The 27,332-nt window shown below is 44.1% G+C and overlaps 20 non-coding genes across 20 annotated transcripts; all 20 read right to left on the reverse strand.

Annotated features, from left to right (window-relative positions):
* Positions 1–7,854: 7,854 nt before the first annotated feature.
* On the reverse strand, positions 7,855–7,926 carry trnah-gug (transfer RNA histidin (anticodon GUG)). The gene has a single exon. It is a non-coding gene; the product is annotated as a tRNA-His (tRNA).
* A 1,340-nt stretch (positions 7,927–9,266) lies between these two features.
* trnah-gug (transfer RNA histidin (anticodon GUG)) lies at positions 9,267–9,338 on the reverse strand. Its single transcript has one exon. It is a non-coding gene; the product is annotated as a tRNA-His (tRNA).
* A 3,004-nt stretch (positions 9,339–12,342) lies between these two features.
* On the reverse strand, positions 12,343–12,414 carry trnah-gug (transfer RNA histidin (anticodon GUG)). Its single transcript has one exon. It is a non-coding gene; the product is annotated as a tRNA-His (tRNA).
* Positions 12,415–19,369: 6,955 nt separating this feature from the next.
* trnah-gug (transfer RNA histidin (anticodon GUG)) lies at positions 19,370–19,441 on the reverse strand. The gene has a single exon. It is a non-coding gene; the product is annotated as a tRNA-His (tRNA).
* Positions 19,442–20,301: 860 nt separating this feature from the next.
* trnar-acg (transfer RNA arginine (anticodon ACG)) lies at positions 20,302–20,374 on the reverse strand. Its single transcript has one exon. It is a non-coding gene; the product is annotated as a tRNA-Arg (tRNA).
* Positions 20,375–20,774: 400 nt separating this feature from the next.
* On the reverse strand, positions 20,775–20,846 carry trnah-gug (transfer RNA histidin (anticodon GUG)). Its single transcript has one exon. It is a non-coding gene; the product is annotated as a tRNA-His (tRNA).
* A 636-nt stretch (positions 20,847–21,482) lies between these two features.
* trnah-gug (transfer RNA histidin (anticodon GUG)) lies at positions 21,483–21,554 on the reverse strand. Its single transcript has one exon. It is a non-coding gene; the product is annotated as a tRNA-His (tRNA).
* Positions 21,555–22,426: 872 nt separating this feature from the next.
* trnar-acg (transfer RNA arginine (anticodon ACG)) lies at positions 22,427–22,499 on the reverse strand. Its single transcript has one exon. It is a non-coding gene; the product is annotated as a tRNA-Arg (tRNA).
* A 400-nt stretch (positions 22,500–22,899) lies between these two features.
* On the reverse strand, positions 22,900–22,971 carry trnah-gug (transfer RNA histidin (anticodon GUG)). Its single transcript has one exon. It is a non-coding gene; the product is annotated as a tRNA-His (tRNA).
* A 165-nt stretch (positions 22,972–23,136) lies between these two features.
* Positions 23,137–23,209, reverse strand: trnar-acg (transfer RNA arginine (anticodon ACG)). The gene has a single exon. It is a non-coding gene; the product is annotated as a tRNA-Arg (tRNA).
* Positions 23,210–23,609: 400 nt separating this feature from the next.
* On the reverse strand, positions 23,610–23,681 carry trnah-gug (transfer RNA histidin (anticodon GUG)). The gene has a single exon. It is a non-coding gene; the product is annotated as a tRNA-His (tRNA).
* A 637-nt stretch (positions 23,682–24,318) lies between these two features.
* trnah-gug (transfer RNA histidin (anticodon GUG)) lies at positions 24,319–24,390 on the reverse strand. Its single transcript has one exon. It is a non-coding gene; the product is annotated as a tRNA-His (tRNA).
* A 164-nt stretch (positions 24,391–24,554) lies between these two features.
* trnar-acg (transfer RNA arginine (anticodon ACG)) lies at positions 24,555–24,627 on the reverse strand. Its single transcript has one exon. It is a non-coding gene; the product is annotated as a tRNA-Arg (tRNA).
* A 401-nt stretch (positions 24,628–25,028) lies between these two features.
* On the reverse strand, positions 25,029–25,100 carry trnah-gug (transfer RNA histidin (anticodon GUG)). The gene has a single exon. It is a non-coding gene; the product is annotated as a tRNA-His (tRNA).
* A 163-nt stretch (positions 25,101–25,263) lies between these two features.
* trnar-acg (transfer RNA arginine (anticodon ACG)) lies at positions 25,264–25,336 on the reverse strand. Its single transcript has one exon. It is a non-coding gene; the product is annotated as a tRNA-Arg (tRNA).
* A 400-nt stretch (positions 25,337–25,736) lies between these two features.
* Positions 25,737–25,808, reverse strand: trnah-gug (transfer RNA histidin (anticodon GUG)). The gene has a single exon. It is a non-coding gene; the product is annotated as a tRNA-His (tRNA).
* A 163-nt stretch (positions 25,809–25,971) lies between these two features.
* On the reverse strand, positions 25,972–26,044 carry trnar-acg (transfer RNA arginine (anticodon ACG)). Its single transcript has one exon. It is a non-coding gene; the product is annotated as a tRNA-Arg (tRNA).
* A 389-nt stretch (positions 26,045–26,433) lies between these two features.
* trnah-gug (transfer RNA histidin (anticodon GUG)) lies at positions 26,434–26,505 on the reverse strand. The gene has a single exon. It is a non-coding gene; the product is annotated as a tRNA-His (tRNA).
* Positions 26,506–26,669: 164 nt separating this feature from the next.
* trnar-acg (transfer RNA arginine (anticodon ACG)) lies at positions 26,670–26,742 on the reverse strand. The gene has a single exon. It is a non-coding gene; the product is annotated as a tRNA-Arg (tRNA).
* A 400-nt stretch (positions 26,743–27,142) lies between these two features.
* Positions 27,143–27,214, reverse strand: trnah-gug (transfer RNA histidin (anticodon GUG)). The gene has a single exon. It is a non-coding gene; the product is annotated as a tRNA-His (tRNA).
* Between the last annotated feature and the right edge of the window lie 118 nt (positions 27,215–27,332).

Raw genomic sequence — 27,332 nt, forward strand, 5'->3', positions numbered from 1 at the left:
TTTTTGTGACTATACATGACTTTTTGACTTGGACGTCTGACTGCAACACAGACTTGATTTTTATTTTGTTTCTTCGTAAGAGTTATAGAAGGTGTTACTGAATTAAGTGTACATACAGTATATAGTTTTGTTTTTGCTTGTTTGGGGATTTTTGATTGTTTTATATGCTTGTGTTTGTTTTAATCTTAGATTATCTGCAGTAAAATGAGTTTTTCTAATGAGATGCTTTATACAGATGTCTGAAGGACCACAGTATACAATCATTTCTGTTCTTGTCCCTTTTTAATCCATATCATCTTTGTGAAATCAGGTTTTGAAGAAGGGTGAACCTGGGTTAATCCAGGTACACATGCTAACATCTCTTTTCTTTTTAGCAATTGACTCATGGGTTAAATCCATGTATCAAAAGGGAGGAGGTCTAAATATTTGTTTGTGATTTTTACATTTTTTCTGTTTTGAAAGTGGTTCTGATTTCTCATCCAGTATTAGGAGTTGAAAAAGACTGAATATTATTGATGTTAACCTAGACAATTTCTTCTGAGAATGATAGTGTTGGTTTCTAGATGACAATCAAAACTGGATTAAAAATACATTCAAATTAAATTAAATTTTAAAATTTGTGACCAATGACACAAATGCATGTATAAGAAGCAATAGTTTCAATCAGTCAAAAACATAAATAATAAAAGTCTCAAGGTACTATTTACCAGGAACTATTTAACAGCTGTAACCTCCAAAGCTAAGGTTTGAAAAGGTGAATGATTAGATCCTTCAAAACGATTTGAACTAAACAGGAGTCTATTGTTTATTGTTGATTTTATTCAAATTCCTTAAAAATGCATCAGCTACTGTTTTATTATTTTCACAACAAACATCTAAAATAATTCTGTCTTATATAATTGTCATAGGAGCCATAGTAAGACCTCACAGTGAAGCCTATGATACTTTCTGCTTTACATTTTTATAATGTTTGACTACAGTAACAAAATGGTTACTGAGACTATTCCACAATAGCTTTTAAAACAGTTTTTGCTTTTACTTTGAACATGTTTCCTGTTTTCACACTGTAAGAAACTGTTCTTCTATTTCTATTTTTCTAATACTAACACTTACTAACACTAACATCTAACTAACTTTTATCAGCATTAGCTGCTACTGCTTTGTGTCATTGATGATTTAATTTATTTGCAGGGTGTAACTGCTTTTAGTTTTATACTTTTAAGCTTCCCTTAATAATTCTCCCCCTGAAAGCAGGAGCTGACCTGACATACTGTTTTGGACCACCGATGACTAGAAATTTGATGAAAGCGTCATCAACGATGCTTCTGCTAGAGAATTGCTGATTGTGGAAGATTCAGTGGAACATCAACTTCAACTGTTTGAATGTCTTCAGATTGCGAAACAAATCAACATTAGGAAAAAGAAAAAACAAACGACAGCAGAGATGGTATCAACAGAAGAGCAACATCGGAAACTCCGTCAACAGAACAGGTTTAAGGAATCTTCTGTAAGTAGGGAAACCATGTTTCCTTCTATGAATGTGGACGAGCACCAACAGAATATCAAGGACTTAAAAGGGAGACAGACAGCAAATGGACAATACCTTCAAATGTTGACAATAATTTCCCTTGCTTGTATGTTTGACACTTGGTGTCAAAAAGGGAAGAATGTGGGAAATTTTGTGTTGTCATGAGATGCTGTGCCTCTGGCTGAGGGTTGTTCCTGGGGGGTCATCAAGCATTTGGTTATCAAATGGTGGGGTTTTACTGTAGTGACCACGGGAACATTGTTAAAGGAAGTAAAGGGGGGTTTACTGCACTCATGTATATCAAAGACCAGTCAACAGCTCATGTGGGGGTTTGTAACAGGGTATAAATACAGATCTTGTGTCCACTCCGTGTCGACATGAGGGTAAACTTTGAGATGGTTTATCACACTGATGATCTCCGGTTGATTTCTTTATAAGAAGATTTCCACAACAAGCCCCATGCATCCTTACCTGGAAATGGAATCAATAAGGAGTATAGTTTCTGTCATTGATTTGATGAAGCAGACAATGTGTCTAAGGTGGTATAATCTAACAAGCTGTTCAGGTACTGAGTAATGCTTAATTTTTTTTTTAGTTTTCCAGTTCATAAGGATGATTTTCTTTGCGACACAGAGGGCAAAAAGAAGTGTGTGTGATGAGTTTGTCTCTAGCTCAAACCCACTTAAATCTCCTAGAAGACAAAGTGCAGGGGCCGCTGGGATTGGACAGCTTAACTAGGTTGACAGGTGTTCACATACTCTTTGCCAAAATTGCTGCACAGGTGAACATGACCAGAATGCAGGAATTTATCTGCTGTGTTATCTGTAGAGTGAGGGCAAATATTTGAGTTTGTGAGACCCATTTGGAACATCCTTTGTCCTGTATAGTGAGTTCTATGAAGAATTTTGTATTGTATTAGTTGTAAATTTGTATTTTTTGTCATTCTGAATGAATTAGAACATATATTATTCCAGAACGTGTAATTAGTGGTGATATTGAGATCAGCTTTCCATTTAGAGATCGGAAGGCTCACTGTCTGATCTACATTGGAAATTAAGATATAGATTTTGGATATTACTGGTGGTGGTTGCATGTGGATGGGAGTATTCTTAATTTTTTGCATTAAGTATTGACTTTAGTTGTTGGTATTCTATGAAATTGGCCCTAGTGATTTCATAGTGGGACACTAATTCTTTAAAAGAGGTAAACTTGTCTCTTGTGAAAACATGTTTCAGATGTGTTATCCCTTTGATATGCCAAGTTGGAAAGTGTATTACCTTTTTGTTTTGTATGATGTCTGGGTTGTTCCAGAGAGGTGTGTTTTGGCAAAGAGTAAGTGAAGACCCATTAATTTTAAGAAAATCCCACCAGGCTGTCAGAGATGCTTTTATGCTAATGCACTGGTAACAACTAGAATGTTTGATTTTGGTGCTGATAAAGAGCAGATCTGCAACTTTAATATTTCCACAAAATGTTTGTTCAATGTCTATCCAGGAGGAGTCTGCTGGCATGGGTTTTATCCATTTGTGGACATGGTTCAGTCTATTGGCAAGAAAATAGTGATGGAAGTTAGGTAGTTCTAGGCCGCCGCAGCGTCTGGATTTTTGAAGAGTTTTTAAACTAATTTGTGGTGGCTTGGTTTTCCACAAAAACTGTGAGATGTAGGAGTCTAATGTCTTAAACCACGCCTGGGCTGGCTGAGTTGGAATCATTGAGAATATTTAATTAATTTTTGGCAGGATCATCATTTTTATAGTGGCAATTCTTCCCATAAGTGAAATGGGTAAGGACTGCCATCTTTTGGAGGTCGGCTTCTACTTGTTTTAATAATGGATTGTAGTTTAGATCAATAAGCTCTATTGTATATAGATAATAATAATAATTCAATGCCCAAGTATTTAATGTTCCCTGAATGGAGTGTGGTAGAGAAGATGTTAGTCACCTTAAGGTTAAGTGGTAGCACTATGGATTTGGTCTAGTTAATATAGCATTCTGAAAGTCCTGAGAATTCATCTATGAGGCTGATAGTTGTAGGAAGAGACGTCTGTGGCTCCAGGAGAAACAGTAACACATCGTCAGCATATAAACTTATTTTATGATTTACTGATTTGGTCGATATTCCAGTAATTCATTCATGCTGTCTTATAGCTGCGGCTAGAGTTTCAATAAATATTGCAAATAGTGATGGGGAAAGTGGGCAGCCCTGTTTGTCCCTCTATGCAGATTAAACCTTGGTGAAATCTGGTTGTTTGTTCTGACTGCGGCGTTTGCTGAGCTGTATAATATTTAGATCCAGTCTATGAATGATTTCCCATTGCCGAATTTGTGCAGAGTGGCTAAAAGAAACTTCCAGTTTACTCTATCGAAAGCTTTTTCTGCATCTAAGGAGACGATGGCTGACTCTAGTTTATGGGTGGTGACATAATCAATTAAGTTGATTAATCTGTTCATATTGTTTGTTGACTGTCTACCTTTAATGAAGCCTGTTTGATCAGAGTTAATTATATATGGAGTGATTTTTTCTAATCTTCTAGCAAGTGCTTTACACACTATTTTTAGATCTACATTTATTAGTGAAATTGGTCTATAACTTGATGGGAGTGTAGGGTCTTTTCCTGGTTTTTGGAGCAGACTTATAAAGGCAGAATTCATATTTGTGGGTAATGAATGCTGTTGTTTAATTTCAGCTACCATATTGTAAAAGCTGGGTGCCAGCATGGACCAGAACTCTTTATAAAATTCAGTTGGGAATCCATCTGGTCCTGGAGCTTTTTTATTGGGCATCTCCTGCAGAGCTTCATGTAGTTCTGCCAAAGATAACAATGAGTCTAGAGTTGTGGATTGTTCTTGCTTTAGCTTTGGCAGTTTTAGTTTATTCAGAAACGCCTCTATGGCTGAGGTGGATGGATCTATTTGGGACGTATATAACTCTTGGTAAAAGTTATTAAAGGTATCATTTATTTTATGGGGATCACGAGTAATATTCCCTTTCTTATTAGTTATTGAATGGATGATTTGTTTCTCTTTATTATTTTTTAATTGGTTAGCTAGAAATTTACCACATTTGTTAGCATGGTCAAAGTTCTCCCAGCGTAATTGGTCTATCTGAAACTAAGTTTTGCAATCAATTATATTGTTTAATTTCAGCTTTAGATTCCTTAGGTCTTCTAGGATTCTATCATTGGTTGGAGAGGAAGCATATTTAATCTCTAGAGATTTTATTTTTTTCTCTAATTCTAATTCAACATGTCCTTTTTTTCTTGTGCGATGAATATAAAATAATTCTACCGCACATAACCGCCTTCCCAGTCTCCCAAAGAACATAGGGTGAGATTTCCGGTGTATCGTTGATTTCTATAAAGGTTGTCCATACTCTCCTGACATAACTGATGAAGTCTTGATCATTGAGTAATGATGTATTAAACCTCAAATTCCTGGTTGATGGTGTGACTGTCTTAATCAACGAAATGGACATTGGTGCATGATCACTGATTGTGACAGTGTGAATATTGGTGTCAGAGACATCTTGTAAGACTGAGTTATTTACTTAAATATAATCTATACGGGAGTGAGAGTGGTGAACTGGCGAGAAAAAGGTATATTCCCTGGATGTAGGATGAAGAGAACGCCGTGTGTCACAGAGACCAAAGACATCCATATACTGCTTTAAGGTCTGTACTGATTGCAAGTTCCTGTTGCTCACAGCTTTGCTTAGCCTGTCCAACTCTGGGTTGAATACTAAATTAAAGTCCCCTCCTACTATAAGTTTGGAACCAGAGTGAGCAGACAGTGATGTGAAGAAGCTGTGAAAGAAAGAGGGGTCGTCAACATTAGGGCCATACACATTAGCTATGCAATATTCAATGTTTCCTATCAAGATATTAATGATTATATATCTCCCTTCTAGATCTACAATGGTATCGTTATGAGTAAAGTTAAGCTTTTTATTTATCAGGATGGCGACCCCTCTTTGTTTAAATTGTAACCGGCTAAGTAAGCATGTGGGAACTCTGCTGATGCCAGAGTGTAATTTATAATTTTGGGAATATGAGTTTCCTGTAGTAAAACAATGTCTGCTTGCGCCACTAGCCCTCTCTTTAAAGTAACTTTGGTGTCATAGCACTCTATTCTTATGGCAGACAGTGACAAAGAACTTTCATTCCTATAGTATGTTTGACAATTTGACTTCTTGTGAAGATTGCAGGCACCCAGAACTGAGATTGTTGTTGTGTGCGTAGTTTTAAAGTTTGCATCAAAGGCGGAGAGTGTGCTCCACAGTGACCACCAAAGCCAACACCTACATTAAGGCCTTGTTGTCATGACTTTGGGGCTGCTGCGGCAACATCGCAGAGTATTGATCACAGCAAGATCACGGCAGCTGACAATGTCTTGGCTGGGGTTAGAGCGACTTTGTGCTCCTCAACAGGAATAAAATATATCCCACTAAAGTCTTTCACTAAAACAGAGACCCAACGAGAGGACCTATCTTTTTGTCACCTCATACCACTGGATTACCACCCCCCACAGCCCTTCACACCTTTACACAAAGCCCTCTACCCTCAGCCCCGACGACTGGTGACTCATCCCAACAACACCCCCTCACTTCACACCACACTGAGACACTCCCTCAACCCCTATCCTTCTCCAGCACCCAGGTGAGAAGTGAGCTCAGGAAGATCAAGGCCAGGAAAGCAGCTGGACCAGACGGCATCAGCTCCAGACTCCTAAAGTCCTGCGCAGGCGAACTGTGTGGAGTTATGGAGCATGTCTTCAACCTGAGCCTCAAGCTGAGGGTGGTACCACAGCTCTGGATGACCTCCTGTGGGGTACCAGTGTCCAAGACACCGCACGCCAGAGACCCCAGCAGCTTCAGACCAGTGGCTCTGACATCACACCTGGTGAAGACACTGGAGAGACTGGTCCTGGGTCACCTCCGCTCTGCGGCGGGAACCTACCTGGACCCGCTGCAGTTCACCTACCGACACGGCATAGGAGTAGACGACGCCGTCATCTTCCTCCTACATCGAGCTCTTTCCCACCTAGAGAAGCCCGGCAGCACTGTGAGGATCATGTTCTTTGACTTCTCCAGTGCCTTCAACACCATCCAGCCGGTGCTTCTGAAACACAAACTGGAGGAGGCTGGTGTTGACCTTCATGTGACGGAGTGGATTATGGACTATCTCACAAACAGGCCTCAGTTTGTGATAGCCAGGGACTGTGTGTCTGACACTCTGACCTGCAGTGTGGGGGAACCACAGGGGACTGTACTGGCCCCCTTCCTCTTCACCCTCTACACGTCAGACTTCAGACACGACACGGACAGCTGTGTTCTGCAGAAGTTCTCTGATGACTCTGCGATCGTCGGACTGATCACCGATTATGACGATGCAGAGTACAGAGGACTCACTCAGAACTTTGTGGACTGGTGCCAGCGGAACCACCTCCTGATCAATGCAGGGAAAATGAAGGAGATGGTGGTGGATTTCCGCAGACAGCATCCTGCTGTCATACCACCGATGCACATCCAGGGAAGGGACATTGAGAGAGTGGACTCTTACAAGTACCTGGGTGTGCATCTGAACAATAAACTGGACTGGACTCATAACACGAATGCACTGTACAGGAAGGGTCAGAGCAGACTCTACCTACTGAGGAGACTGCGGTCTTCTGGAGTGAGGGGGCCACTCCTGAAGACCTTCTATGACTCTGTAGTGGCATCAGCCATCCTGTACGGTGTGGTCTGCTGGAGCAGCAGCATCACAGTAAGGGACAGGAAGAGACTTGACAGGATCATCAAGAAGTCCAGCTCTGTCCTGGACACGGTGCAGGAGGTGGGTGAGAGAAGGGTCCTGGCTAAACTGACATCCATCATGGACCAGGACTCTCACCCACTGGAAGACTCACTGTCTGCCCTGGAGAGCAGCTTCAGTAGCAGACTGATCCACCCTCGCTGTGTGAAGGAGAGATATCGTAGATCCTTCCTACCTGCTGCTGTCAGACTGTATAATTAGAACTGTTGACCACGTCCCACTACAGTCACTCACCCACTGCATCAGTGGTTTATATACCAACCTGCTCTGAACAATATTTGTGTAAATCTGTAAAAAAACATGTATATTGTTACCGGTACAAATCTTATACCCATTACTGTGCATTAACACTGCAATGACCTCATACTCACTCTAACTGTACTGCTTTTTACTGTGCCAACACAAACTGTTCTGTACCTGTATTCTCACTCATCTGTAATGCTGTTGTGAGAAGTAATTTCCCCACTGGGGGACTATTAAAGGTTTTCTTATTCTTATTCTCATTATTCTAATTAGTGCCGTGACCCGGATTCGAACCGGGGTTGCTGCGGCCACAACGCAGAGTACTGACCACTACACGATCACGGCAGCTGATAATGCCTTGGTTCAGGGTTTAAGCAACATTGTGTCCTTTAACAGCCATAAAGTGTGTCCAATGTACAGGAAAGTTGAAGACCTGCTCTGACTAAATATGGTTTTAGTCACACTATGTTCCAGAGTCACAGCAAAACAACAGACTAAGTACTATTGTACGAGATGGCGAGGAGTCAAACCTAGAATCTTCTCATCCTTAGTCAGACACGTTATCCATTGCGCCACTAGCCCCCTTTTTTCACCTTAGATTGGGTGTGATAGCACTCTATTTTTATGGCAGACAGTGACAAAGATCTTTCATTCCTATAGTTTAGCGGTTTGACAATTTGACTTCTTGTGAAGATTGGAGGCACCCAGAACTGAGATTGTTGTTGTGTGCGTAGTTTTAAAGTTTGCAACAAAGACGGAGAGTGTGCTCCACAGTGACCACCAAAGCCAACACCTACATTAAGGCCTTGTTGTCATGACTTCGGGGATGCTGCGGCAACATCGCAGAGTATTGATCAGATCACAGCAGCTGACAATGCCTTGGTTGGGGTTAGAGCAACATTGTGCTCTTCAACAGAAATAAAATATATGCCAATAAAGTCTTTCACCAAAACAGAGACGCAAGGGGAGGACCTATTGTCATGTCCCGGATTTGAACCGGGGTTGCTGCGGCCACAACGCAGAGTACTGATCACTATACGATCACGGCAGCTGACAATGCCTTGGTTCTGAGTTTGGGCAACATTGTGTCCTTTAACAGCAATAACCTGTTTCCCATGTACAGGAAAGTTGAAGACGTGTTCTGACTAAATATGGTTTCAGTCACACTATGTTCCAGAGACACAGAAAAATAACAGACTTGGTAGTATTAAACGAGCTAGCCAGGAGTCGGACCTAGAATCTTCTAATCCGTAGTCAGACGCGTTATCCATTGCGCCACTAGCCCTCATTTTTCACCTTTGATTGGGTGTCATAGCACTCTGTTCTTATGGCAGACAGTGACAAAGATCTTTCATTCTTATAGTTTAGCGGTTTGACAATTTCACTTCTTGTGAAGGTTGGAGGCACCCAGAACTGAGATTGTTGTTGTGTGCGTAGTTTTAAAGTTTGCAACAAAGGCGGAGAGTGTGCTCCACAGTGACCACCAAAGCCAACACCTACATTAAGGCCTTGTTGTCATGACTTCGGGGTTGCTGCAGCAACATCGCAGAGTATTGATGACAGCAAGATCACAGCAGCTGACAATGCCTTGGTTGGGGTTAGAGCAACATTGTGCTCTTCAACAGAAATAAAATATATGCCAATAAAGTCTTTTACCAAAACAGAGACGCAAGGGGAGGACCAATTGCCATGACCCGGATTCGAACCGGGGTTGCTGCGGCCACAACGCAGAGTACTGACCACTATACGATCACGGCAGCTGACAATGCCTTGGTTCTGGGTTTGGGCAACATTGTGTCCTTTAACAGCAATACCATGTTTCCCATGTACAGGAAAGTTGAAGACGTGTTCTGACTAAATATGGTTTCAGTCACACTATGTTCCAGAGACACAGAAAAATAACAGACTTGGTAGTATTAAACGAGCTAGCCAGGAGTCGGACCTAGAATCTTCTAATCCGTAGTCAGACGCGTTATCCATTGCGCCACTAGCCCTCGTTTTTCACCTTTGATTGGGTGTCATAGCACTCTATTCTTATGGCAGACAGTGACAAAGATCTTTCATTCTTATAGTTTAGCGGTTTGACAATTTCACTTCTTGTGAAGATTGCAGGCACCCAGAACTGAGATTGTTGTTGTGTGCGTAGTTTTAAAGTTTGCATCAAAGGCGGAGAGTGTGCTCCACAGTGACCACCAAAGCCAACACCTACATTAAGGCCTTGTTGTCATGACTTTGGGGCTGCTGCGGCAACATCGCAGAGTATTGATCACAGCAAGATCACGGCAGCTGACAATGCCTTGGTTCTGGGTTTGGGCAACATTGTGTCCTTTAACAGCAATACCATGTTTCCCATGTACAGGAAAGTTGAAGACGTGTTCTGACTAAATATGGTTTCAGTCACACTATGTTCCAGAGACACAGAAAAATAACAGACTTGGTAGTATTAAACGAGCTAGCCAGGAGTCGGACCTAGAATCTTCTAATCCGTAGTCAGACGCGTTATCCATTGCGCCACTAGCCCTCGTTTTTCACCTTTGATTGGGTGTCATAGCACTCTATTCTTATGGCAGACAGTGACAAAGATCTTTCATTCTTATAGTTTAGCGGTTTGACAATTTCACTTCTTGTGAAGATTGCAGGCACCCAGAACTGAGATTGTTGTTGTGTGCGTAGTTTTAAAGTTTGCATCAAAGGCGGAGAGTGTGCTCCACAGTGACCACCAAAGCCAACACCTACATTAAGGCCTTGTTGTCATGACTTTGGGGCTGCTGCGGCAACATCGCAGAGTATTGATCACAGCAAGATCACGGCAGCTGACAATGTCTTGGCTGGGGTTAGAGCGACATTGTGCTCCTCAACAGGAATAAAATATATCCCACTAAAGTCTTTCACTAAAACAGAGACCCAACGAGAGGACCTATCTTTTTGTCACCTCATACCACTGGATTACCACCCCCCACAGCCCTTCACACCTTTACACAAAGCCCTCTACCCTCAGCCCCGACGACTGGTGACTCATCCCAACAACACCCCCTCACTTCACACCACACTGAGACACTCCCTCAACCCCTATCCTTCTCCAGCACCCAGGTGAGAAGTGAGCTCAGGAAGATCAAGGCCAGGAAAGCAGCTGGACCAGACGGCATCAGCTCCAGACTCCTAAAGTCCTGCGCAGGCGAACTGTGTGGAGTTATGGAGCATGTCTTCAACCTGAGCCTCAAGCTGAGGGTGGTACCACAGCTCTGGATGACCTCCTGTGGGGTACCAGTGTCCAAGACACCGCACGCCAGAGACCCCAGCAGCTTCAGACCAGTGGCTCTGACATCACACCTGGTGAAGACACTGGAGAGACTGGTCCTGGGTCACCTCCGCTCTGCGGCGGGAACCTACCTGGACCCGCTGCAGTTCACCTACCGACACGGCATAGGAGTAGACGACGCCGTCATCTTCCTCCTACATCGAGCTCTTTCCCACCTAGAGAAGCCCGGCAGCACTGTGAGGATCATGTTCTTTGACTTCTCCAGTGCCTTCAACACCATCCAGCCGGTGCTTCTGAAACACAAACTGGAGGAGGCTGGTGTTGACCTTCATGTGACGGAGTGGATTATGGACTATCTCACAAACAGGCCTCAGTTTGTGATAGCCAGGGACTGTGTGTCTGACACTCTGACCTGCAGTGTGGGGGAACCACAGGGGACTGTACTGGCCCCCTTCCTCTTCACCCTCTACACGTCAGACTTCAGACACGACACGGACAGCTGTGTTCTGCAGAAGTTCTCTGATGACTCTGCGATCGTCGGACTGATCACCGATTATGACGATGCAGAGTACAGAGGACTCACTCAGAACTTTGTGGACTGGTGCCAGCGGAACCACCTCCTGATCAATGCAGGGAAAATGAAGGAGATGGTGGTGGATTTCCGCAGACAGCATCCTGCTGTCATACCACCGATGCACATCCAGGGAAGGGACATTGAGAGAGTGGACTCTTACAAGTACCTGGGTGTGCATCTGAACAATAAACTGGACTGGACTCATAACACGAATGCACTGTACAGGAAGGGTCAGAGCAGACTCTACCTACTGAGGAGACTGCGGTCTTCTGGAGTGAGGGGGCCACTCCTGAAGACCTTCTATGACTCTGTAGTGGCATCAGCCATCCTGTACGGTGTGGTCTGCTGGAGCAGCAGCATCACAGTAAGGGACAGGAAGAGACTTGACAGGATCATCAAGAAGTCCAGCTCTGTCCTGGACACGGTGCAGGAGGTGGGTGAGAGAAGGGTCCTGGCTAAACTGACATCCATCATGGACCAGGACTCTCACCCACTGGAAGACTCACTGTCTGCCCTGGAGAGCAGCTTCAGTAGCAGACTGATCCACCCTCGCTGTGTGAAGGAGAGATATCGTAGATCCTTCCTACCTGCTGCTGTCAGACTGTATAATTAGAACTGTTGACCACGTCCCACTACAGTCACTCACCCACTGCATCAGTGGTTTATATACCAACCTGCTCTGAACAATATTTGTGTAAATCTGTAAAAAAACATGTATATTGTTACCGGTACAAATCTTATACCCATTACTGTGCATTAACACTGCAATGACCTCATACTCACTCTAACTGTACTGCTTTTTACTGTGCCAACACAAACTGTTCTGTACCTGTATTCTCACTCATCTGTAATGCTGTTGTGAGAAGTAATTTCCCCACTGGGGGACTATTAAAGGTTTTCTTATTCTTATTCTCATTATTCTTATTAGTGCCGTGACCCGGATTCGAACCGGGGTTGCTGCGGCCACAACGCAGAGTACTGACCACTACACGATCACGGCAGCTGATAATGCCTTGGTTCAGGGTTTAAGCAACATTGTGTCCTTTAACAGCCATAAAGTGTGTCCAATGTACAGGAAAGTTGAAGACCTGCTCTGACTAAATATGGTTTTAGTCACACTATGTTCCAGAGTCACAGCAAAACAACAGACTAAGTACTATTGTACGAGATGGCGAGGAGTCAAACCTAGAATCTTCTCATCCTTAGTCAGACACGTTATCCATTGCGCCACTAGCCCCCTTTTTTCACCTTAGATTGGGTGTGATAGCACTCTATTTTTATGGCAGACAGTGACAAAGATCTTTCATTCCTATAGTTTAGCGGTTTGACAATTTGACTTCTTGTGAAGATTGGAGGCACCCAGAACTGAGATTGTTGTTGTGTGCGTAGTTTTAAAGTTTGCAACAAAGACGGAGAGTGTGCTCCACAGTGACCACCAAAGCCAACACCTACATTAAGGCCTTGTTGTCATGACTTCGGGGATGCTGCGGCAACATCGCAGAGTATTGATCAGATCACAGCAGCTGACAATGCCTTGGTTGGGGTTAGAGCAACATTGTGCTCTTCAACAGAAATAAAATATATGCCAATAAAGTCTTTCACCAAAACAGAGACGCAAGGGGAGGACCTATTGTCATGTCCCGGATTTGAACCGGGGTTGCTGCGGCCACAACGCAGAGTACTGATCACTATACGATCACGGCAGCTGACAATGCCTTGGTTCTGAGTTTGGGCAACATTGTGTCCTTTAACAGCAATAACCTGTTTCCCATGTACAGGAAAGTTGAAGACGTGTTCTGACTAAATATGGTTTCAGTCACACTATGTTCCAGAGACACAGAAAAATAACAGACTTGGTAGTATTAAACGAGCTAGCCAGGAGTCGGACCTAGAATCTTCTAATCCGTAGTCAGACGCGTTATCCATTGCGCCACTAGCTCTCGTTTTTCACCTTTGATTGGGTGTCATAGCACTCTATTCTTATGGCAGACAGTGACAAAGATCTTTCATTCTTATAGTTTAGCGGTTTGACAATTTCACTTCTTGTGAAGGTTGGAGGCACCCAGAACTGAGATTGTTGTTGTGTGCGTAGTTTTAAAGTTTGCAACAAAGGCGGAGAGTGTGCTCCACAGTGACCACCAAAGCCAACACCTACATTAAGGCCTTGTTGTCATGACTTCGGGGTTGCTGCAGCAACATCGCAGAGTATTGATGACAGCAAGATCACAGCAGCTGACAATGCCTTGGTTGGGGTTAGAGCAACATTGTGCTCTTCAACAGAAATAAAATATATGCCAATAAAGTCTTTTACCAAAACAGAGACGCAAGGGGAGGACCAATTGCCATGACCCGGATTCGAACCGGGGTTGCTGCGGCCACAACGCAGAGTACTGACCACTATACGATCACAGCAGCTGACAATGCCTTGGTTCTGGGTTTGGGCAACATTGTGTCCTTTAACAGCAATACCATGTTTCCCATGTACAGGAAAGTTGAAGACCTGTTCTGACTAAATATGGTTTTAGTCACACTATGTTTCAAAACACAGCAAAAAAACAGGCTTGGTACTATTGTACGAGATAGCCAGGAGTGGTACCTAGAATCTTCTGATCCGTAGTCAGACGCTTTATCCATTGCGCCACTACCCTGTGTTGACACCTCAGATTGGGTGTCATAGCACACTATTCTTATAGCAGACAGTGACAAAGATCTTTCATTCCTATAGTTTAGCGGTTTGACAATTTGACTTCTTGTGAAGATTGCAGGCACCCAGAACAGAGATTATTGTTGTGTACGTAGTTTTAACGTTTGCAACAAAGGCGGAGAGTGTGCTCCACAGTGACCACCAAAGCCAACACCTACATTAAGGCCTTGTTGTCATGACTTCGGGGTTGCTGCGGCAACATCGCAGAGTATTGATCACAGCAGCTGACAATGCCTTGGTTGGGGTTAGAGCAACATTGTGCTCTTCAACAGAAATAAAATATATGCCAATAAAGTCTTTTACCAAAACAGAGGCGCAAGGGAAGGACCAATTGCCATGACCCGGATTCGAACCGGGGTTGCTGCGGCCACAACGCAGAGTACTGACCACTATCAGATCAAAGCAGCTGACAATGCCTTGGTTCAGGGTTTAGGCAACATTGTGTCCTTTAACAGCAATAACCTGTTTCCCAGGTACAGGAAAGTTGAAGACCTGTTCTGACTAAATATGGTTTTAGTCACACTATGTTCCAGAGACACAGAAAAATAACGGACTTGGTACTATTAAACGAGCTAGCCAGGAGCCGAACCTAGAATCTTCTGATCCGTAGTCAGACGCGTTATTCATTGCGCCACTAGCCCTCTTTTGACACCTCAGATTGGGTGTCATAGCACACTATTATTATAGCATACAGTGACAAAGATCTTTCATTCCTATAGTTTAGCGGTTTGACACTTTGACTTCTTGTGAAGATTGGAGGCACCCAGAACAGAGATTGTTGTTGTGTGCGTAGTTTTAAAGTTTGCAACAAAGGCGGAGAGTGTGCTCCACAGTGACCACCAAAGCCAACACCTACATTAAGGCCTTGTTGTCATGACTTCGGGGTTGCTGCGGCAACATCGCAGAATATTGATCACAGCAGCTCACAATGCCTTGGTTGGGGTTAGAGCAACATTGTGCTCATCAACAGAAATAAAATATATGCCAATAAAGTCTTTCACCAAAACGGTGACGCAAGGGAAGGACCTTTTGCCGTGACCCGGATTCGAACCGGGGTTGCTGCGGCCACAACGCAGAGTACTGACCACTATCAGATCAAAGCAGCTGACAACGCCTTGGTTCAGGGTTTAGGCAACATTGTGTCCTTTAACAGCAATAACGTGTTTCCCATGTATGGGAAAGTTGAAGACCTGTTCTGACTAAATATGGTTTTAGTCACACTATGTTCCAGAGACACAGAAAAATAACGAACTTGGTACTATTGTACGAGCTAGCCAGGAGTCGAAGCTAGAATCTTCTGATCCGTAGTCAGACGCGTTATCCATTGCGCCACTAGCCCTCTTTTGACACCTCAGATTGGGTGTCATAACACACTATTATTATAGCATACAGTGACAAAGATCTTTCATTCCTATAGTTTAGCGGTTTGACACTTTGACTTCTTGTGAAGATTGGAGGCACCCAGAACAGAGATTGTTGTTGTGTGCGTAGTTTTAAAGTTTGCAACAAAGGCGGAGAGTGTGCTCCACAGTGACCACCAAAGCCAACACCTACATTAAGGCCTTGTTGTCATGACTTCGCAGAGTATTGATCACAGCAGCTGACAATGCTTTGGTTGGGGTTAGAGCAACATTGTGCTCTTCAACAGAAATAAAATATATGCCAATAAAGTCTTTTACCTAAACAGAGACGCAAGGGAAGGACCAATTGCCGTGACCCGGATTCGAACCGGGGTTGCTGCGGCCACAACTCAGAGTACTGACCGCTATACGATCACGGCAGCTGACAATGCCTTGGTTCTGGGTTTAGGCAACATTGTGTCCTTTAACAGCAATAACATGTTTCCCATGTATAGGAAAGTTGAAGACCTGTTCTGACTAAATATGGTTTTAGTCACACTATATTCCAGAGACACAGCAAAATAACAGACTTAGTACTATTGTACGTGCTAGCCAGGAGTCGAACTTAGAATCTTCTGATCTGTAATCAGACACGTTATGCATTGCGCCACTATCCCTCTTCTGACACCTCAGATTGGGTGTCATAACACACTATTATTATAGCATACAGTGACAAAGATCTTTCATTCCTATAGTTTAGCGGTTTGACAGTTTGACTTCTTGTGAAGATTGCAGGCACCCAGAACTGAGATTGTTGTTGTATTCGTAGTTTTAAAGTTTGCAACAAAGGCGGAGAGTGTGCTCCACAGTGACCACCAAAGCCATCACCTACATTAAGGCCTTGTTGTCATGACTTCGGGGTTGCTGCGGCAACATCGCAGAGTATTGATCACAGCAAAAGAACAGCAGCTGACAATGCCTTGGTTGGGGTTAGAGCAACATTGTGCTCTTCAACAGAAATAAAATATATGCCAATAAAGTCTTTCACCAAAACAGAGAACTAAGGGGAGGACCTATTGCCGTGACCCGGATTGGAACCGGGGTTGCTGCGGCCACAACGCAGAGTACTGACCGCTATAAGATCACGGCAGCTGACAATGCCTTGGTTCTGGGTTTAGGCAACATTGTGTCCTTTAACAGCAATAACATGTTTCCCATGTACAGGAAAGTTGAAGGCCTGTTCTGACTAAATATGGTTTTAGTCACACAATGTTCCAGAGACACAGAAAAAAAACGGAATTGGGACTATTAAACGAGCTAGCCAAGAGTTGAACCTAGAAACGTCTGATCCGTAGTCAGACGCGTTATCCATTGCGCCACTAGCCCTCTTTTTACACCTTAGATTGGGTGTAATAGTACTCTATTCTCATGGCAGACAGTGACAAAGATCTTTCATTCCTATAGTTTAGCGGTTTGACAATTTGACTTCTTGTGAAGATTGCAGGCACCCAGAACAGAGATTGTTGTTGTGTGCGTAGTTTTAAAGTTTGCAACAAAGGCGGAGAGTGTGCTCCACAGTGACCACCAAAGCCATCACCTACATTAAGGCCTTGTTGTCATGACTTCGGGGTTGTTGCAGCAACATGGCAGAGTATTGCTCACAGCAAGATCGTAGCAGCTGACAATGCCTTGGTTGGGGTTAGAGCAACATTGTGCTCTTCAACAGAAATAAAATATATGCCAATAAAGTCTTTCACCAAAACAGAGACGGAAGGGAAGGACCTATTGCCGTGACCCGGATTCGAACAGGGGTTGCTGCGGCCACAACGCAGAGTACTGACCGCTATACGATCACGGCAGCTGACAATGCCTTGGTTGTGGGTCTAGGCAATGATGTGTCCTTTAACAGCAATAACATGTTTCCCAGGTACAGGAAAGTTGAAGACCTGTTCTGACTAAATATGGTTTTAGTCACACTATGTTCCAGAGACACAGAAAAATAACGAACTTGGTACTATTGTACAAGCTAGCCAGGAGTCAAACCTAGAATCTTCTGATCCGTAGTCAGACGCGTTATCCATTGCGCCACTAGCCCTCTTCTGACACCTCAGATTGGGTGTCATAACACACTATTATTATAGCATACAGTGACAAAGATCTTTCATTCCTATAGTTTAGCGGTTTGACAGTTTGACTTCTTGTGAAGATTGCAGGCACCCAGAACTGAGATTGTTGTTGTGTGCGTAGTTTTAAAGTTTGCAACAAAGGCGGAGTGTGTGCTCCACAGTGACCACCAAAGCCATCACCTACATTAAGGCCTTGTTGTCATGACTTCGGGGTTGCTGCGGCAACATCGCTGAGTATTGATCACAGCAAGATCACAGCAGCTGACAATGCCTTGGTTGGGGTTAGAGCAACATTGTGCTCTTCAACAGAAATAAAATATATGCCAATAAAGTCTTTCACCAAAACAGAGAACTAAGGGGAGGACCTATTGCCGTGACCCGGATTCGAACCGGGGTTGCTGCGGCCACAACGCAGAGTACTGACCGCTATTCGATCACGGCAGCTGACAATGCCTTGGTTCTGGGTTTAGGCAACATTGTGTCCTTTAACAGCAATAACATGTTTCCCATGTACAGGAAAGTTGAAGGCCTGTTCAGACTAAATATGGTTTTAGTCACACTATGTTCCAGAGACACAGAAAAATAACGAACTTGGTACTATTGTACAAGCTAGCCAGGAGTCAAAACTAGAATCTTCTGATCCGTAGTCAGACGCGTTATCCAATGCGCCACTAGCCCTCTTCTGACACCTCAGATTGGGTGTCATAGCACACTATTATTATAGCATACAGTGACAAAGATCTTTCATTCCTATAGTTTAGCGGTTTGACAGTTTGACTTCTTGTGAAGATTGCAGGCACCCAGAACTGAGATTGTTGTTGTGTGCGTAGTTTTAAAGTTTACAACAAAGGCGGAGTGTGTGCTCCACAGTGACCACCAAAGCCATCACCTACATTAAGGCCTTGTTGTCATGACTTCGGGGTTGCTGCGGCAACATCGCGGAGTATTGATCACAGCAAGATCACAGCAGCTGACAATGCCTTGGTTGGGGTTAGAGCAACATTGTGCTCTTCAACAGAAATAAAATATATGCCAATAAAGTCTTTCACCAAAACGGTGACGCAAGGGAAGGACCTTTTGCCGTGACCCGGAATCGAACCTGGGTTGCTGCGGACACAACGCAGAGTACTGACCGCTATACGATCACTGCAGCTGACAATGCCTTGGTTCTGGGTTTAGGTAACATTGTGTCCTTTAACAGCAATAACCTGTTTCCCAGGTACAGGAAAGTTGAAGGCCTGTTCAGACTAAATATGGTTTTAGTCACACTATGTTTCAAAACACAGCAAAAAACAAGCTTGGTATTATTGTACAAGCTAGCCAGGAGTTGAACCTAGAATCTTCTGATCCGTAGTCAGACACATTATCCATTGCACCACTAGCCCTCTTTTTACACCTTAGATTGGGTGTTATAGTACTCTATTCTCATGGCAGACAGTGACAAAGATCTTTCATTCCTATAGTTTAGCGGTTTGACAATTTGACTTCTTGTGAAGATTGCAGGCACCCAGAACTGAGATTGTTGTTGTGTGCGTAGGTTTAAAGTTTGCAACAAAGGCGGAGAGTGTGCTCCACAGTGACCACCAAAGCCAACACCTACATTAAGGCCTTGTTGTCATGACTTCGGGGTTGCTGCGGCAACATCGCAGAGTATTGATCACAGCAAGATCACAGCAGCTGACAATGCCTTGGTTGGGGTTAGAGCAACATTGTGCTCTTCAACAGAAATAAAATATATGCCAATAAAGTCTTTCACCAAAACAGAGATGCAAGGGGAGGACCTATTGCCGTGACCCGGATTCGAACCGGGGTTGCTGCGGCCACAACGCAGAGTACTGACCACTATACGATCACGGCAGCTGACAATGCCTTGGTTCTGGGTTTAGGCAACATTGTGTCCTTTAACAGCAATAACATGTTTCCCATGTATAGGAAAGTTGAAGACCTGTTCTGACTAAATATGGTTTTAGTCACACTATGTTCCATAAACACAGCAAAATAACAGACTTAGTACTGTTGAACGAGCCAGCCATGAGTCGAAACTAGAATCTTCTGATTCGTAGTCAGACGCGTTATCCATTGCGCCACTAGCCCTCTAGTTCACCTCAGATTGGGTGTCATAGCACTCTATTCTTATGGCAGACAGTGACAAAGATCTTTCATTCCTATAGTTTAGCGGTTTGACAATTTGACTTCTTGTGAAGATTGGAGGCACCCAGAACTGAGATTGTTGTTGTGTGCGTAGTTTTAAAGTTTGCAACAAAGGCGGAGTGTGTGCTCCACAGTGACCACCAAAGCCAACACCTACATTAAGGCCTTGTTGTCATGACTTCGGGGTTGCTGCGGCAACATCGCAGAGTATTGATCACAGCAGCTGACAATGCCTTGGTTGGGGTTAGAGCAACATTGTGCTCTTCAACAGAAATAAAATATATGCCAATAAAGTCTTTCACCAAAACAGAGACGGAAGGGAAGGACCTATTGCCGTGACCCGGAATCGAACCGGGGTTGCTGCGGCCACAACTCAGAGTACTGACCGCTATACGATCACAGCAGCTGACAATGCCTTGGTTCTGGGTTTAGGCAACATTGTGTCCTTTAACAGCAATAACATGTTTCCCATGTATAGGAAAGTTGAAGGCCTGTTCTGACTAAATATGGTTTTAGTCACACTATGTTTCAAAACACAGCAAAAAAAAAGGCTTGGTACTATTGTACGAGCTAGCCAGGAGTTAAACCTAGAATCTTCTGATCCGTAGTCAGACGCGTTATCCATTGCGCCACTAGCCCTCTTTTTACACCTTAGATTGGGTGTCATAGCACTCTATTCTCATGGCAGACAGTGACAAAGATCTTTCATTCCTATAGTTTAGCGGTTTGACAATTTGACTTCTTGTGAAGATTGCAGGCACCCAGAACTGAGATTGTTGTTGTGTGCGTAGTTTTAAAGTTTGCAACAAAGGCGGAGAGTGTGCTCCACAGTGACCACCAAAGCCAACACCTACATTAAGGCCTTGTTGTCATGACTTCGGGGTTGCTGCGGCAACATCGCAGAGTATTGATCACAGCAAGATCACAGCAGCTGACAATGCCTTGGTTGGGGTTAGAGCAACATTGTGCTCTTCAACAGAAATAAAATATATGCCAATAAAGTCTTTCACCAAAACAGAGACGCAAGGGAAGGACCAATTGCCGTGACCCGGATTCGAACCGGGGTTGCTGCGGCCACAACGCAGAGTACTGACCACTATACGATCACGGCAGCTGACAATGCCTTGGTTCTGGGTTTAGGCAACATTGTGTCCTCTAACAGCAATAACATGTTTCCCATGTACAGGAAAGTTGAAGGCCTGTTCTGACTAAATATGGTTTTAGTCACACTATGTTTCAAAACACAGCAAAAAAACAGGCTTGGTACTATTGTACGAGATAGCCAGGAGTGGAACCTAGAATCTTCTGATCCGTAGTCAGACGCGTTATCCATTGCGCCACTAGCCCTCTGTTGACACCTCAGATTGGGTGTCATAGCACACTATTCTTATAGCAGACAGTGACAAAGATCTTTCATTCCTATAGTTTAGCGGTTTGACAATTTGACTTCTTGTGAAGATTGCAGGCACCCAGAACAGAGATTGTTGTTGTGTGCGTAGTTTTAAAGTTTGCAACAAAGGCGGAGAGTGTGCTCCACAGTGACCACCAAAGCCAACACCTACATTAAGGCCTTGTTGTCATGACTTCGGGGTTGCTGCGGCAACATCGCAGAGTATTGATCACAGCAAGATCACAGCAGCTGACAATGCCTTGGTTGGGGTTAGAGCAACATTGTGCTCTTCAACAGAAATAAAATATATGCCAATAAAGTCTTTCACCAAAACAGAGACGCAAGGGAAGGACCTATTGCCGTGACCCGGATTCGAACCGGGGTTGCTGCGGCCACAACGCAGAGTACTGACCGCTATACGATCACGGCAGCTGACAATGCCTTGGTTCTGGGTTTAGGCAACATTGTGTCCTTTAACAGCAATAACATGTTTCCCATGTATAGGAAAGTTGAAGACCTGTTCTGACTAAATATGGTTTTAGTCACACTATGTTCCAGAGACACAGAAAAATAACGGAATTGGGACTATTAAACGAGCTAGCCAGGAGTTGAACCTAGAATCTTCTGATCCGTAGTAAGAGGCGTTATCCATTGCGCCACTAGCCCTCTTTTTACACCTTAGATTGGGTGTCATAGCACTCTATTCTCATGGCAGACAGTGACAAAGATCTTTCATTCCTATAGTTTAGCGGTTTGACAATTTGACTTCTTGTGAAGATTGCAGGCACCCAGAACTGAGATTGTTGTTGTGTTCGTAGTTTTAAAGTTTGCAACAAAGGCGGAGAGTGTGCTCCACAGTGACCACCAAAGCCATCACCTACATTAAGGCCTTGTTGTCATGACTTCGGGGTTGCTGCGGCAACATCGCGGAGTATTGATCACAGCAAGATTACAGCAGCTGACAATGCCTTGGTTGGGGTTAGAGCAACATTGTGCTCTTCAACAGAAATAAAATATATGCCAATAAAGTCTTTCACCAAAACAGAGACTCAAGGGGAGGACCTATTGCCGTGACCAGGATTCGAACCGGGGTTGCTGCGGCCACAACGCAGAGTACTGACCGCTATACGATCACGGCAGCTGACAATGCCTTGGTTCTGGGTTTAGGCAACATTGTGTCCTTTAACAGCAATAACATGTTTCCCATGTACAGGAAAGTTGAAGGCCTGTTCTGACTAAATATGGTTTTAGTCACACTATGTTTCAAAACACAGCAAAAAAACAGGCTTGGCATTATTGTAGGAGCTAGCCAGGAGTCGAACCTAGAATCTTCTGATCCGTAGTCAGACGCGTTATCCATTGCGCCACTAGCCCTCTTTTGACACCTCAGATTGGGTGTCATAGCACACTATTCTTATAGCATACAGTGACAAAGATCTTTCATTCCTATAGTTTAGCGGTTTGACACTTTGACTTCTTGTGAAGATTGGAGGCACCCAGAACAGAGATTGTTGTTGTGTGCGTAGTTTTAAAGTTTGCAACAAAGGCGGAGAGTGTGCTCCACAGTGACCACCAAAGCCAACACCTACATTAAGGCCTTGTTGTCATGACTTCGGGGTTGCTGCGGCAACATCGCAGAGTATTGATCACAGCAAGATCACAGCAGCTGACAATGCTTTGGTTGGGGTTAGAGCAACGATGTGCTCTTCAACAGAAATAAAATATATGCCAATAAAGTCTTTCACCAAAACAGAGACGCAAGGGGAGGACCTATTGCCGTGACCCGGATTCGAACCGGGGTTGCTGCGGCCACAACGCAGAGTACTCACCACTATACGATCACGGCAGCTGACAATGCCTTGGTTCTGGGTTTAGGCAACATTGTGTCCTTTAACAGCAATAACATGTTTCCCATGTACAGGAAAGTTGAAGACCTGTTCTGACTAAATATGGTTTTAGTCACACTATGTTTCCAGAGACACAGAAAAAAAACAGGCTTGGTACTATTGTAGGAGCTAGCCAGGAGTCGAACCTAGAATCTTCTGATCCGTAGTCAGACGCGTTATCCATTGCGCCACTAGCCCTCTTTTGACACCTCAGATTGGGTGTCATAGCACACTATTCTTATAGCAGACAGTGACAAAGATCTTTCATTCCTATAGTTTAGCGGTTTGACACTTTGACTTCTTGTGAAGATTGCAGGCACCCAGAACTGAGATTGTTGTTGTGTGCGTAGTTTTAAAGTTTGCAACAAAGGCGGAGAGTGTGCTCCACAGTGACCACCAAAGCCAACACCTACATTAAGGCCTTGTTGTCATGACTTCGGGGTTGCTGCGGCAACATCGCAGAGTATTGATCACAGCAAGATCACAGCAGCTGACAATGCCTTGGTTGGGGTTAGAGCAACATTGTGCTCTTCAACAGAAATAAAATATATGCCAATAAAGTCTTTCACCAAAACAGAGACGCAAGGGGAGGACCTATTGCCGTGACCCGGATTCGAACCGGGGTTGCTGCGGCCACAACGCAGAGTACTCACCACTATACGATCACGGCAGCTGACAGTGCCTTGGGTCAGGGTTTAGGCAACATTGTGTACTTTAACAGCAATAACATGTTTCCCATGTACAGGAAAGTTGAAGACCTGTTCTGACTAAATATGGTTTTAGTCACACTATGTTCCAGAGACACAGAAAAATAACAGACTTGGTACTATTAAACGAGCTAGCCAGGAGTAGATCCTAGAATCTTCTGATCCGTAGTCAGACGCGTTATCCATTGCGCCACTAGCCCTCTTTTGACACCTCAGATTGGGTGTCATAGCACACTATTCTTATAGCAGACAGTGACAAAGATCTTTCATTCCTATAGTTTAGCGGTTTGACAATTTGACTTCTTGTGAAGATTGGAGGCACCCAGAACAGAGATTGTTGTTGTGTGCGTAGTTTTAAAGTTTGCAACAAAGGCGGAGAGTGTGCTCCACAGTGACCACCAAAGCCAACACCTACATTAAGGCCTTGTTGTCATGACTTCGGGGTTGCTGCGGCAACATCGCAGAGTATTGATCACAGCAAGATCACAGCAGCTGACAATGCCTTGGTTGGGGTTAGAGCAACATTGTGCTCTTCAACAGAAATAAAATATATGCCAATAAAGTCTTTCACCAAAACAGAGACGCAAGGGAAGGACCAATTGCCGTGACCCGGATTCGAACCGGGGTTGCTGCGGCCACAACGCAGAGTACTGACCGCTATACGATCACGGCAGCTGACAATGCCTTGGTTCTGGGTTTAGGCAACATTGTGTCCTTTAACAGCAATAACATGTTTCCCATGTACAGGAAAGTTGAAGACCTGTTCTGACTAAATATGGTTTTAGTCACACTATGTTCCAGAGACACAGAAAAATAACAGACTTGGTACTATTAAACGAGCTAGCCAGGAGTTGAACCTAGAATCTTCTGATCCGTAGTCAGACGCGTTATCCATTGCGCCACTAGCCCTCTTTTGTACACCTCAGATTGGGTGTCATAGCATACTTTTCTTATAGCAGACAGTGACAAAGATCTTTCATTCCTATAGTTTAGCGGTTTGACACTTTGACTTCTTGTGAAGATTGGAGGCACCCAGAACAGAGATTGTTGTTGTGTGCGTAGTTTTAAAGTTTGCAACAAAGGCGGAGAGTGTGCTCCACAGTGACCACCAAAGCCAACACCTACATTAAGGCCTTGTTGTCATGACTTCGGGGTTGCTGCGGCAACATCGCAGAGTATTGATCACAGCAAGATCACAGCAGCTGACAATGCCTTGGTTGGGGTTAGAGCAACATTGTGCTCTTCAACAGAAATAAAATATATGCCAATAAAGTCTTTCACCAAAACAGAGACGCAAGGGGAGGACCTATTGCCGTGACCCGGATTCGAACCGGGGTTGCTGCGGCCACAACGCAGAGTACTGACCGCTATACGATCACGGCAGCTGACAATGCCTTGGTTCTGGGTTTAGGCAACATTGTGTCCTTTAACAGCAATAACATGTTTCCCATGTACAGGAAAGTTGAAGGCCTGTTCTGACTAAATATGGTTTTAGTCACACTATGTTTCAAAACACAGCAAAAAAACAGGCTTGGTACTATTGTACGAGCTAGCCAGGAGTCGAACCTAGAATCTTCTGATCCGTAGTCAGACGCGTTATCCATTGCGCCACTAGCCCTCTTTTGACACCTCAGATTGGGTGTCATAGCACACTATTCTTATGGCAGACAGTGACAAAGATCTTTCATTCCTATAGTTTAGCGGTTTGACACTTTGACTTCTTGTGAAGATTGGAGGCACCCAGAACTGAGATTGTTGTTGTGTGCGTAGTTTTAAAGTTTGCAACAAAGGCGGAGAGTGTGCTCCACAGTGACCACCAAAGCCAACACCTACATTAAGGCCTTGTTGTCATGACTTCGGGGTTGCTGCGGCAACATCGCAGAGTATTGATCACAGCAAGATCACAGCAGCTGACAATGCCTTGGTTGGGGTTAGAGCAACATTGTGCTCTTCAACAGAAATAAAATATATGCCAATAAAGTCTTTCACCAAAACAGAGACGCAAGGGAAGGACCAATTGCCGTGACCCGGATTCGAACCGGGGTTGCTGCGGCCACAACGCAGAGTACTGACCACTATACGATCACGGCAGCTGACAATGCCTTGGTTCTGGGTTTAGGCAACATTGTGTCCTTTAACAGCAATAACATGTTTCCCATGTACAGGAAAGTTGAAGGCCTGTTCTGACTAAATATGGTTTTAGTCACACTATGTTTCAAAACACAGCAAAAAAACAGGCTTGGTACTATTGTACGAGATAGCCAGGAGTCGAACCTAGAATCTTCTGATCCGTAGTCAGACGCGTTATCCATTGCGCCACTAGCCCTCTGTTGACACCTCAGATTGGGTGTCATAGCACACTATTCTTATAGCAGACAGTGACAAAGATCTTTCATTCCTATAGTTTAGCGGTTTGACAATTTGACTTCTTGTGAAGATTGCAGGCACCCAGAACAGAGATTATTGTTGTGTGCGTAGTTTTAAAGTTTGCAACAAAGGCGGAGAGTGTGCTCCACAGTGACCACCAAAGCCAACACCTACATTAAGGCCTTGTTGTCATGACTTCGGGGTTGCTGCGGCAACATCGCAGAGTATTGATCACAGCAGCTGACAATGCCTTGGTTGGGGTTAGAGCAACATTGTGCTCTTCAACAGAAATAAAATATATGCCAATAAAGTCTTTCACCAAAACAGAGGCGCAAGGGAAGGACCAATTGCCGTGACCCGGATTCGAACCGGGGTTGCTGCGGCCACAACGCAGAGTACTGACCGCTATACGATCACGGCAGCTGACAATGCCTTGGTTCTGGGTTTAGGCAACATTGTGTCCTTTAACAGCAATAACATGTTTCCCATGTACAGGAAAGTTGAAGACCTGTTCTGACTAAATATGGTTTTAGTCACACTATGTTCCAGAGACACAGAAAAATAACAGACTTGGTACTATTAAACGAGCTAGCCAGGAGTTGAACCTAGAATCTTCTGATCCGTAGTCAGACGCGTTATCCATTGCGCCACTAGCCCTCTTTTGAATCCTCAGATTGGGTGTCATAGCACACTATTCTTATAGCATACAGTGACAAAGATCTTTCATTCCTATAGTTTAGCGGTTTGACACTTTGACTTCTTGTGAAGATTGGAGGCACCCAGAACAGAGATTGTTGTTGTGTGCGTAGTTTTAAAGTTTGCAACAAAGGCGGAGAGTGTGCTCCACAGTGACCACCAAAGCCAACACCTACATTAAGGCCTTGTTGTCATGACTTCGGGGTTGCTGCGGCAACATCGCAGAGTATTGATCACAGCAAGATCACAGCAGCTGACAATGCCTTGGTTGGGGTTAGAGCAACATTGTGCTCTTCAACAGAAATAAAATATATGCCAATAAAGTCTTTCACCAAAACAGAGACGCAAGGGAAGGACCTATTGCCGTGACCCGGATTCGAACCGGGGTTGCTGCGGCCACAACGCAGAGTACTGACCACTATACGATCACGGCAGCTGACAATGCCTTGGTTCTGGGTTTAGGCAACATTGTGTCCTTTAACAGCAATAACCTGTTTCCCAGGTACAGGAAAGTTGAAGACCTGTTCTGACTAAATATGGTTTTAGTCACA

Source organism: Betta splendens, chromosome 5 (assembly GCF_900634795.4).
Source record: "Betta splendens chromosome 5, fBetSpl5.4, whole genome shotgun sequence".
NCBI lineage: Eukaryota > Metazoa > Chordata > Actinopteri > Anabantiformes > Osphronemidae > Betta > Betta splendens.